A 12,908-nucleotide genomic window follows, 5' to 3' on the forward strand; every position below is an offset into this window, starting at 1 on the left:
TGTGTGTTTTATATTTGATGAATAAGGTATCAGGTACATTAACGTCACTAAAGTAGCACTCCGGGCCCACGTGGTGGATCGGGGTCGTTACAAAAATGGCACCATATAAGGCTTTGTATGGTCGCCGATGCCGATCTCTGTTGTACTGGGATGAAGTAGGCGAGCGGCAGATTTTGGGATTAGAACTTGTTCAGCAGGCCTCTACAAAGGTCGAACTTATCCGGGAAATGATTAAAGCAACCCAAAGTCGGTAGAAGAATTATACGGATACTTGCTGACAGGAGCTAGAATTCGAGATAGGTGGTTTGATACTCTTGAGGATTGCTCCGATGAAGGGAGTGATGAGGTATGGAAAGAAGGGCAAGCTGAGCCCTAGATACATTGGGCTGTTCGAGATTCTAGAGAGGATTGGTTCGGCGATGTACATGATAGCACTACCCCTAGCGCTATCCAAGATACATGACATGTTCCATGTGTTCATGTTGCGGAGGTACATTCCAGACCCTTCATATGTGATCAGTTATAAGTTGTTGGAGATCGGGGATACTCTAGTATATGAAGAGTTACCAATTCAGATTTTGGATCGGAAAATACAGGAACTGCATACTAAGGATATACCGTTAGTGAAGGTGTTGTGGCGAAATTATGCAGTTGATGAGGCTTCTTGGGAATTAGAAACGGAAATACGCTAGAAGTACCCACTGCTATTCAATGAGAGCTAGTGCTAAACGGGTGAGGGTATAGTTGTATGTAGAGAGATTAGAGTAGGTTGTGTGGTTAGTTGTGTATAATTTTAATTATGGATTGTCTTTGGGAAACTTTGTTATGATTATTGTAATTTCCCAAATGCAGTATTGTAACCACAGTATTCCTCCGCCATAAGTGAGGGTAGTTAATAAACTTGGGACGGGGCCGCTATGTGGGTGACTACTAACTCTTTTGTAGACAGGGATCGTAAATTAAGGAGATAATAGGTAGTAGTTAAGGAGGGGAGAATGTAGTGATCTTAAAAAATAAAAATTAAAAAATTAATTAAAATTTAAATTTAAATTTAAAAATGATTAATTAATTAATTAATTAATTAGTATAATTAATAAAATAAATTAATATAATAATAATCTAATATTATAATAAAATATGTTATATAATATAGGTTAACTTATCCTGAAAGATCTTTGATCCTTCAGGAAGCCTCTATGTTTTTTTTTTTTCATTCATCCTGCGCACAGAGCAGCGTTCTCCATCTCCTAGTCCCCTCTCTCCTACTCTTCTCCATCTCGTCTCCGTTATTCGGTCGATTAAAAATCTGAAAATATCGTCGGACTCTACTCGTCGCCACCGACATTTCTATTTGAATGGATCTGTCGTGGAAGTGGCGTAGGCATATCTCCTGGGGTAAGGCCAAATCTTAAACTTACCTCAATTTCTCTTAAACTATAAGCTTCATTAACGAATAGAAATTGCAAGAGACTCGTGAGGAGATTCTTTACAATCTAGTCGAGCAGGTTTTCGAATTGGAGCTTAGAGGTACCAATCCTGAATCGGGGTTGAGTTTGATAATTTAGGTTTTTATTAGGCTATTTAGGGTATTCAAAACCTAAGAGAATTTTAGGAAAAATTACACTAAGGATTGTGACGAATAATATGGTGAAATTTGAATTTCAGGGCTTAGGGGTTTTTGAATACCTGTGGCGTAGGTCGAGGTGTTATCAGGCTTTTTCAAGAATCAGGTAAAGGAGATTAAGTTAACTTAGAAATTTTATTTAATTTGGACTCATTTAATTAATATATATTTATTTATTTATTTATTTAAGAATTTGAAGGTTATTTTAAAAACCAACCGTTCGAAATGGATTTTACAAATCTAAGATATATGGTATGATATTTTTGAATAAAATAAACGGTGGAAAGTTTGTTTATTTATATGGATATGTTAAAATGAGGAAAATTGTGTGGCAGATGATTTAATTTGTATGAATTATTGTATATCTAGATTTGAGATTTTGAAATATTGAATTGTTTGAGAAATATTGGGATTGTGAAAAATACTGAAAATGCTTGTGAAAATACTGTAACTGTTTATGAAATGCAGGGATTTGAACTAACGACCAGTGGTCGAGTATTGTTTGATTGGCCAAGGGCCAGGATTATTATTTGACGGCCGAGGGCCGAGTTTTAATTGATGGCTATATGCTGGATTGTATTTTTGGTCGGGGTCGGGTTTTTGGAATAACAAGAAATATATGTGAAATTATGCTTTAAATGGTATTTTCTATTATCTAAATTGCATGATATGCTTTAGGAACCCTAGGGACCAGTGTAGTGTGAGCACGGTACCGTTGCTAGAGATTTTTTATGTTGTCGTGTGCGCCCACACCTGTGCTAAGAGGTGTAGCGTGGCCTTATCCGATTTGCCTACGTGAGGTGAATGCACCCCCCTGGGTGAGGGCAATTGGACCAGCAGTTGGAGCTGCGTGTACCCGCAGAGTATGTTAGCGGAGAGTATAGATGACTACTGTCTGGGTGGATCCCCTAGGACATTAGTCTAGCCTTCGGGCCGCACAACCCGTGCCATAGGGAAGTAAATGACGTATTTGTCACAGGGAGTGTCTTATATGCGTATCTGTTAATTTATGTGAATTCAATTAATTAATAAGATAACTTCAAGGGCTTACTGAGAAAAGTGAGTGTCCTTGTAGCAGTAATGGTACTAGAGCAGAGGGAAGCTACTTGTATGGGCGGATAATCCTTCTTATCCTCGGCTAATTGTGTGTGTGAGTGTAAAATAATTTTTTTTTCATAAATGTGTTTATCTGCTTAGTGAACTGGTTATTTTCTATACACTAAATGTATGCTGGCCACACACTGACATTAACTTTGTCTTTCCCTTACTGAGTTGTGCCTCACCCCTACTTTACAAACTATCTTTTCAGGAAATCCTAAAGATCGGGTCTAGCGAGCTAGAGGAGCCGGGCTAGTGGTGTAAATTTTATGTAGGTAGTATGTAGATAGATATTTTATTTTTGTTTAGTTTGATAGGATGTAATTATGTAAAAATGGATATATTTGTGTATAAAGATAGTTAGAACTCTGGTAATGTAATTTTAGGATTTTATATTTTATTTTTGTTGCGTATGTGTGTTTTATATTTGATGAATAAGATATCAGATACACTGACGTCACTAAAGTAGCACTCTGGGCCCACGTGGCGGGTCGGGTTCGTTACAAAGCGTGTCCCCAACGATTATAATTTTTGGAAAATCTATAAATACTCCCTCCATAACTCAGATTAATAACTTTGATTAGCCCAAATTATTTCTCTAATCCATTGTTAATCAAAGTTCCCCAAAACGTTTTTTAATTGCTAAAATCATTCTTTTGGGGTAAAATCTTTTACACAAATCTTTTCGACTCTCTTTCACGCTATTATTTCAAAATCATTTTTAAGGAGAGTATTTTATTTAAGGCATTTTAGTTGCATATACTCTCACTTGTTATTTATTTTTCGAAAATTATTTTTGAGAGTATTGCTTAGACTTTTCCCGGTTATTTCTTTGATAAATATTTTTGGGGCGAAAATTATTTACAGCACAAATATTTTCTTGAACTTAAATTCCTAGATTCTCCAAATATTCTTTATTTGTAAAAATATTTATAGGAGATTAATAATACTCATTTTTCATATACATTTTATTTGTACAAAATTATTTGATAGCACCCTTACTTTACTGAGCATAATGCATATCACAAAATAGTGCATATATTTGAGCTTAAATGTGTACATATTTGCTTGTATTTTCAGAAGCACTATTATGTACAAAAATAATTTTTATTGCATCGGTTGGGTTCAGCCTGGAATCGAACTGGGGAGTCTCAGCCCCGTAAGTGAAACTAGTTCGGTTTAGCCCGAAAATTGAATTAGGGAGTCTTAGCCCCATAAGTGAGATAAGTTGGACTTAACCTTGTAATTGAGTTGGTGTTTACCTCGCCCCATAAGGAGGGATTGTAACGGCTTCTGCTCCGCCTGTTTAAGTGAGCAGGTTTAGTGGAATCCTTAGAGGGTATGTGTGTATGCTTGTTCATTTATGCTTATAATTATTTGCATGCACACTTTTATTTAAATGAGATATGATGCACGTGTATGTTCACACTTATAGTGTGACGACCTGCTTAATTTCCACATTTTTTTTTATATTACAAAATCACAAATCTCAACTCAGCAGATCATAATCCACCTGGACCCGTGGGTGCCAGGGATACATCAGAACACATAATGGAAGCCTAAGCAACTGGAAACATACAATCATATACATCTCATTATACCATACATCACAATACCAGAGTTACTACAATCATTGTAATATATACACAACACTCAATCTAAAAAGATGTCTTAGGGCCATTTCCATAAAATACATCCGACCCTATCAAAATACTTACCCTTCTAGAAGGGCAGATCTACCATACTAGATCAGTGAGGCTTTACTTGCTCTCCTATCAGGGGCTCCAAAAAAGTTTATAAAATTTTGGGGTGAGACGCCTCTCAACAATTGAATAAACTAATATCAGTATGTGGTAACATGAGTATTCCGTGTTATACATATACCATACAGAACATATTCAGTAACTATTTTGTCAAATCTGGGAATATATATATATCATCAAAACATGGCTGAACATTCTGCATTTCATAAACATATTCCATCTTATATAATAACAATACAAAAACATTCCTAGTAGGTTAGCCGACTGTTGTCATGTATTACCCCCACATGACTAGGTTATGTGGCCTGAAGGCGGGATTTGACAATAGTTGGCTGACCACTGCCAAGTCAAAAGTACAGTCTGTAAGTCTGATGGGTCTGCCAGACCTGGTCCGTACACCAGGGGCGCTCACACACTTCTTATAAACCACATCAACCATCCAATCTCACACCACTCTATACAGCGGCGTTAAAATAAATATTATGATCATGATGACCATGGACACATAGCAACGGTACCGTGCAAGTGTTAGCTTAGACCAAGCTAACCAAGTTCTGATATCATATTACATATACTGAAACTGTGATACATGGATATTTCATATCATTAATTATCAGATCAATCATATCATTTTACATATATAAGTATATCATGAAAAATCATCAGCCCGTACGCTGATATTTCATATTTTACCATAGCTCGCCCCGTATGCTGGCAAATCATAGCACAGCCCGTACGCTGGCAAATCATTTTCATAGCTCGGCCCATACGCCGGCAAACATATCCATAGCTCAGCCCGTACGCTGGCAAATCATACACATAGTTCGACCCGTACGCCGGCAAATCATACACATAGCTCGGCCCGTATGTTGGTAAATATATCAAAATCTCGGCCCATACGCCGGTTTTCTATTATAAAAATCTGTATCATAATCACATTTCCAAAAAACAGTATTTAATAACAATTTCTACTCATGTCACACTGAACATGTTTTTCATATATTCAACATACCATCATTTTCAACAGTGTTTTCTCAAATATAAATCATATATATGAACATATTTACTTTCCTGAAATCAAATGCTATATATACATACATTTTCTTAAAAAGAACTAGCTTAGTTTATCCCCTTACCTGATTCTTGAAAAGCCTGTAAGAAAATCTTTCCCTCACCCGTAGGGTTCCCCATTCAACACCCTGAAAACAAAATTTCTCAAAACTAAAGTTCAGTATTCTTACGCGTACTACGCTTTCTTCAACTATCAGGAGTCCAAATATTGAGTAGAAAGTCTTACCCTGGATTTGAGATGGTTTCCAACTCAGCCCCACCGACGATCCGCTCCTGTAGACTTGCAGAGAACTTTCCAAGAGCTTCGTGGTGGCTTTAGATAGTCGAATCGACGAAAATCCGGCCCGAAATCGAAGAGAGAAGAGAGAGAAACCGTAGGGAGAGAGAGAGAGAGTGAGAGGTTTCTTAATTTTGAAGTTAAAATCCGGATTTTTGATATTTATAGGATTGGATTCATCGACGAGCCACGTCATCTCATCGACAAGTCTTTTAATAATTTCGTAGACGAAAACCACTCCTCGTCGATAAAATTCAGACTACTCAAAACCTCTCTCGGTATTTCCTCGTTGACGAATCTTACCTTCGTCGACGAGATCCTCTTATACCCTCGTCGATGAATCCCCTGTGTTCGTCGAAGAGGCCCTGATATTTTCCCTCGATTATTCCTTCCAAAGGGCAATGTCATCGACGAACGCTTCTTGTTCGTCGACGAAGTCGACTGCCTCCTTCTGTTTCCGATTTCCATTTCTCTTTCTTTTTATTATTTAATTTTTCGGGTCGTTACATATAGTTTAATCATTTTTCATACATGTTATTATATTGAATGAGATATGATATGTGGTGAATCAGCGTAAATGTTTAATTTAGTCAAAATATTTTTAAATCTCAATTCACCCCCCTCTTGGGATCACACCAATTCCAACACAATTGAATTAACAAATAAACTAACAAATGAATTAATAACTAAACTAACAACTCTAAACTTACAAATCAAGAATACAACATTGTTAATAAGAGAAGCTGAGAATGTACACAAGGGGTAATGTGGAGCTTTATGCATCAACCAACATAAAAAGTAAAATAAATAACATAATAATAAATTGTAGAGTTGTTGGGAATTAGAAGTTTAGCTATGTTTTAAATATTGTATATTATTTGAAGAATAAAAAATCATTGTTGGAATTTTTATCTTGAATAGTTGAATGTTTCCTCTAAAAATAAAGTATAATTAAAGGAGCCAAACTATTATAGTATTAGGTCTATAGCTAATATATGCACACAAAACACGATAAGATACTACATGTTGAATTGGATTTGTTGAATCGGTTGGACTGTCTAAGCCAAAATTTAAATAACCATCCGGTTCGCTTCTCAATTCGAGTTTAAAATAGTATTGATGAGCGAGTCATTACCATTGTCAAGATATGGGCTGATAATTTTGATATTTTTATGAAAAGAGAATGTCACTAGTCTAAAAATTTGGGGTGATAGACTTGTGAAATGCCCTTAATGAAGATGCCCTTTAAGGACATCTAACTAAAATGCAGAATAACAAATTAAGAGTTGGGAGGCCATAGAAGAGCCCCCTAAATTAAATAGGAAAAATATAAATTCAAGGGAATAAAAGGGGGGTAGTGGAGTGAAAATGTGGGTTCCAAGGGAAAGAGAAGAGGTATGAGAGAGAGAAAGCCGTCGGAGCCGGTGAGCCCCCCCTCCCCCCTTGCCTGCCAGCCCCTTCGTGGGCTTAAATAGAGAAAAGGAGAGGGGAAGAGAGAAAAATAAATAAATAAAAAATAAAAAATAAAAATAGTGTGGTTCCGATGTAGCCATAGGAGCCACACTACTACAGCAATTGCGGGGCGTAAAGGTGAGGGAGACAGGACGGTAGCTTGTTGTTGGGGGGTGAAAACGAAAAGGGAGAGAGAGGAAGAGAAAAAGGAGAAAAGAGAGGGAAAATGGGGTCTTTGCTAGCGAAAATGGTGGACTTAAGCCATAGGTATGTGCGGGGAGGAGGAGGAAGAAAATGAGGGGAGGAAATGCGCCAAACAACATCATTTTGACGCTTCCCCAAAACGACGCCGTTCCATTTAAATGGAGTGTGTTTTTTTTTTTTTTTTTGAAAAATCATTTTAATTTTTAATTTTCATTTTTTTGGAAAATTATTTTGATTTTGATTTTTTAAAATTCAAACAATTTTATTATTAAAATATTATAATATTTAATTAATTTTTTAAAATTATTAAATTAAAGAAAAAGGTATGTGAGGTCCACCAAAATGACCAAAAATTTGAGTGTCCAAAAAGACTAAAAAAAATAAAGTATGAATTTTGCCTCAATTTTTGTGTAAACGCTTAAAATTATAATTTGACTATCTTTATCATTTTGAAGTGTTCGGGATTAGCTGGTGCAGTTAGATTTAGAAAAGTTGAGTCGAAAAGCTAGAAGTGAGAGGACTTCCACCTCAATTTTTGTGGCTAAGGGTGAAATTGTTGGGAGACATTAACTTACTATTTTAGACTACCTTGAATCGCTCAGTGCAGTCAAAATTGGCAAAAAAAAAAAACTAGAAAAGTCGAAAATAATAGGAGTTTTATCTCAATTTGCACGTTCAAAGTCAAAATCACTATTAGACTTCTTCTTATCTTTTCAGATTGCTTCGAGTTGCACGATGCAGTTAGATTTGGCAAAAAAGGACTAGAGAAGCCTTAAACAACATGGTTTTGTCTCAATTTGTGTTTTCAAGATCAAAATCATTGTCAAATTTCTACTTACCATTTCGGACTGCTTTGAGTCATCCGGTGTAGTCAAATTTGGCAAAAAAAAAAAAAAGACTAGAAAAGCTTGGAACAACAGGGATTTTATCTCAATTTGCATATCTAAAATCAAAATCACATTCATATCTCTTCTTACCATTTTCAAACTACTCTGAATTACCCCCATGTAGTTAGATTTGGTAGAAAATAGTACAGAAAAGCTTGAAATAACAAAAAATTTGTCTCAATTTGCATGCACGAGGTCAAAATCGTTTCCAAATTCCACCTTAATGTCTTGGAGCGTCCCAGATCACTTGGGATGGTAAAAAAAGGCAAAAACAAAGCAAAAAAAAGCAAAAAAAAAGGTAGAAATGTAGAAAGGTAGAAAAAACAAAAAGACTTTGCAACCTCTATTTCAGGATTCAGTTAAAATGACCATCAACAGACCATATAATTCCTTACGAATTAAAGTGGAACTTGGGGGTTACAACTTTTCATTTGAGATAATACCTTGGTATTTAAGTGGAAAAGTGTAGAGGGACGAACCCATTATTTTGGTGGATTAGTCGAGTATTTAAAGGGCCTTGGACACTATCATTTAAATAAAAAGGAAGGTAAGACATCTATAATTGATAACTTTAAATATTATTATTACATGTCTATACATTTTTTCAACACTAACTTTAGCGTAATTGAAGGCCCCTAGAGACTGTCAAAGACTCAAAGGGTCTCCTACGTTATCTTCATCTTCTTCCTCGATTGTATATGACATTGCTCACCATGATTTTGGAACATGGATACTAGATTTGATTTTTAGCATCAACAAAATATATTATTAATTTCTCAATTATTCCCACTTAATTGTAAAAATAATATGGCATGAATTTTAAGTGAAATTTATCTAATACTCATATGATAAATATATTAAGTGTGGATGGGTTGCTTTCACCCTCTCTTAGCTATAAAAAAGATGATATGAACTTTTAGCAGACAAATCCAAGTCAAGGCGACAAACTAAGAACGAGAGTAGAGGGAGTTGTAATCATTTATTGGTCAAACAAGGAATGCCTATAAAAGCCAACTTGATGATTAAGATTAGCATTACAACTTAATTGCCAGTTGATACTTGAGAGAAACAATGTTAAAACTTTAAATATTGAAGTATGATTGACTAAAAATTAAGGACCAATGATGCAATTTATTATGAAATAAGTTTATGTCCAACAATATCGTTCACGTGACCCTAAATTCCTTACAACTTCAATTTTATCCATCTGACTCAATTTGCATCACTCGAGGATGGTAAGTTCAATCTGCAATTCATTTCTTTGATGCATGAGGTTACCAAAAAGCGAGGGGCTTGCTGACTTTAACATATGTAGGTTTGAGCATCACCAACTAGTGATTGCATTTGCAAAACCAAAAAAAAACCAACAACAAACAAACAAAAGGAGCCAAAAAATTGTAAAAAGTTAACACTATTTAGAACCAATGCACTAAGCTTCATTTGAATAATAAATTTTCTAAGGGCAAAAGGAAAATAAAAGGAAAAAAAAAAATTAACTTTTGCTATATTTTCCTCCATGCCAAGTATTAGTTACAACAAAATTTTACTACATATGATTAAAAGATCTTTAAAATAAAGATTAATGATATGCAATACATTTTGTTCTTCTAACATTTCCTTGTTAAACCAAATAAGAAAAAAGTGAGCTTTATGATTTCTTTTTCTCTCTCTCATAATTTATAAGTTGCAAAAATACCTAAAGTGCATCTACTTTCTAAATGTTCTTACTTTGTTGAGTTAATGATAATAGTAACAGAAGGGATAAACGATGCTCTATACTTATTAGAGAAAAAACATTTTTAAAAGATTTAGGACTTTTTATTTTTCGAGTAATGTTATGCATGTGCCTACATCTATTAATAATTAAGAGATCTATATTTTAAAAAAACTTACTTATAGTAAATCAATACTTAATAAAAATATTTCAAAAAAAAATTATAACTAGCTTGAAAATAAATAAAAAGATTTTTGAATTCTTATTCACACTTACTAAAGAATGACCCGTAAAACTTGTATTTTATGAATATTTAAGTTGGAAGTCGATGTATACCGGGCACTAGTGACCATACATACATGCCATATAGTTGAAGAATTTGTGGGCATTGTCATTGTCATTGAATGTGTTCTTGTTATTTTATTTTAATATTTTAATATTTTGAAGCATTCATTGATTCCACCTGCTTTTAGGGTCTGAACCAATAATCACATATGTGTCTTTAAGGCATGATTTGTGTAGACTTAATTTATGGTCTCTAAATCACTAGACTACTTTTTTAATGACCATCTTTTCATAACAAAAATTGAATTTTATATTTTGTATTAATCTAAATCAATTCCTTTACTTCACTTTTTTTTTAAAAAATAAAATAAAATAAAATTTTTTCTACCAAGAATCCAAGACATGATAGGAGACAAATTTTATTTTGTTTACTTTTACTTGACATCGTGTCTGGATATTGTATTTGAAATGTTGTAAACATCATACAATTTCTCGTTACATTCAAAAGTTAAATGTAAAATAAAAATATTTATAAAACCTGATATACAAAAGAAGCCAACTAATATTTATAATATTCTAATTTTTTATCTTGGGTCAAAATTAAGATTTTAGAAAAAATAAATTTACATCTCGTATAAGCATAATTGTTTTGACAAAAAAAATGTTACAATCCTAACATACTAATATTATGGGTATTATTTTTAACTATTATTTGTTTGATTGCAATTTGGACAAATTCTTATGTTGTGTTTTTTTTTTTTTTTTTTGAGGTTTAAGAATTACATGAATCTACTTGAATTTTGGTAACAAAAGTAAGTGTAATTTCTCTGTAAGGTTTCAAAAATTTTATAGTTTTCTTTGACATTTGATTTTGAAACGCTTAGATTTTTTAGTTTTTTTTGTTGGTTATTTTACTATCAAGTGTCTGGAAAGTTGAATGTATATTTTTAAAACTAAAAATAAAATTTACACTTTTTTATCAAAACGAAAATATTTGTAAAATATTGTAGTGTTTATGATATATCTAATATTGTAAATGGGATTCTTTATTTTGTGTCATCTTTCAAAAATATTAAATTTGTCCCTATAACTACCAATAATTATTTCAAAATACTCTTTTAACTGTCCACAACTATCCAAAATATTCTTATAATTATGTCAAACTTATTCATATAATAACTTATAATTATTTTAAAATACCTCAATAACTATTTATAACTATTCCAGAATGATCTTATTCTATTTAATTATTTTGTTATTTTCTCTAATCTCTAATTTCCAATACTATAACCCTATATGGTTATATTTGGAGAGATATTAGATTTGGATTTTGATTTGTATTGGATTTGATTAGGACATAATATGAAATTGTATCGATATTTGTCCAAATCCGCTCAAATTCAAATTCAAGATTCAAATTCATGCTCCCAAACACAGTATAAGGGAATTTTCCCTCGTGTTTTTTTGAAAAATATGTTTAATTTATCCCTATAATTACAAATAATTATTTCAAAATTCTCATTTAACTATCCACAACGATTCCAAAAGACCCTTATAATTATATTAAATTTATTGTTATTGTTAGCTTGCGAGTAGAGTCTAGGGGGGGGGGGTGAATGGACTCTTTCATGTATTTTCACTTTTCTTTACAAAAATAATTCTTGACAAGATACAAACAATTGTACCACAATATATGAAATGTAAATCATGCACAAGATGTAAAATAAAGAGCAGGGTAGAGAAGCTTAACACCAATATTTTAACGTGGTTCAGCATCAAGCCTACATCCACACCTTGAGACCAACTCAAGGATTCCATAATCCACCATACTCCTTCATCGTAGGAGAAGCCTTACAACGAGAGAACAAATCCTTCAACACTCACCAAACCTTCAGATGGGAACAAATCCCACCGCTCACCAAGAAGCCTTGCAAATTGGTTCACCAAGAACCTTCACCAATCACCTGCGTGCTGGCACAGGCTCCTTATAGGCACGCCTCCCAATCAGATGAAACACCTAGGAGACGTGTAATCCCAAGGAAAATCGCAATACCCCAAAGGTATGACTCACTTAACGAAAAATTTTGAAACTTAACAAGTGAAAGCGAAATTATGGAGACTTTTGGAACTTCAAAAGTATACCACTACATGCAAATCCATCTTGAAACCGGCCCAACTGATGAGCTAAGGCTCATAAGGCCACAAAATATGCCCAAAAAATGAGTACGACTCATTAGGCAAAGAAGATCGGCCCAACTGATGAGCAACACTCATGAGGCCCAAAGAAGATGCCCAAGAGAATGAGTACGACTCATTAGACAATGATGACCGACCCAACTGATAAGCTAAGGCTCATGAGACCATAACAAATGCCCCAAAAGATGAGCATGACTCATTAGGCAAAGTTCCCCAAGAAGTTGCTCGGCAAAATTCTCAAGATGAGCTGGTCGGAACAAAGTTCCCCAAGAGAAGCTGCTCAGCAAAATTCTCAAGATGAGCTGGTCAGAACAAAGTTCCCTAAGAGGAGTTGGTC

The sequence above is a fragment of the Malania oleifera genome, chromosome 9, assembly GCF_029873635.1.
Source record: "Malania oleifera isolate guangnan ecotype guangnan chromosome 9, ASM2987363v1, whole genome shotgun sequence".
In the NCBI taxonomy this organism is placed as follows: domain Eukaryota; kingdom Viridiplantae; phylum Streptophyta; class Magnoliopsida; order Santalales; family Ximeniaceae; genus Malania; species Malania oleifera.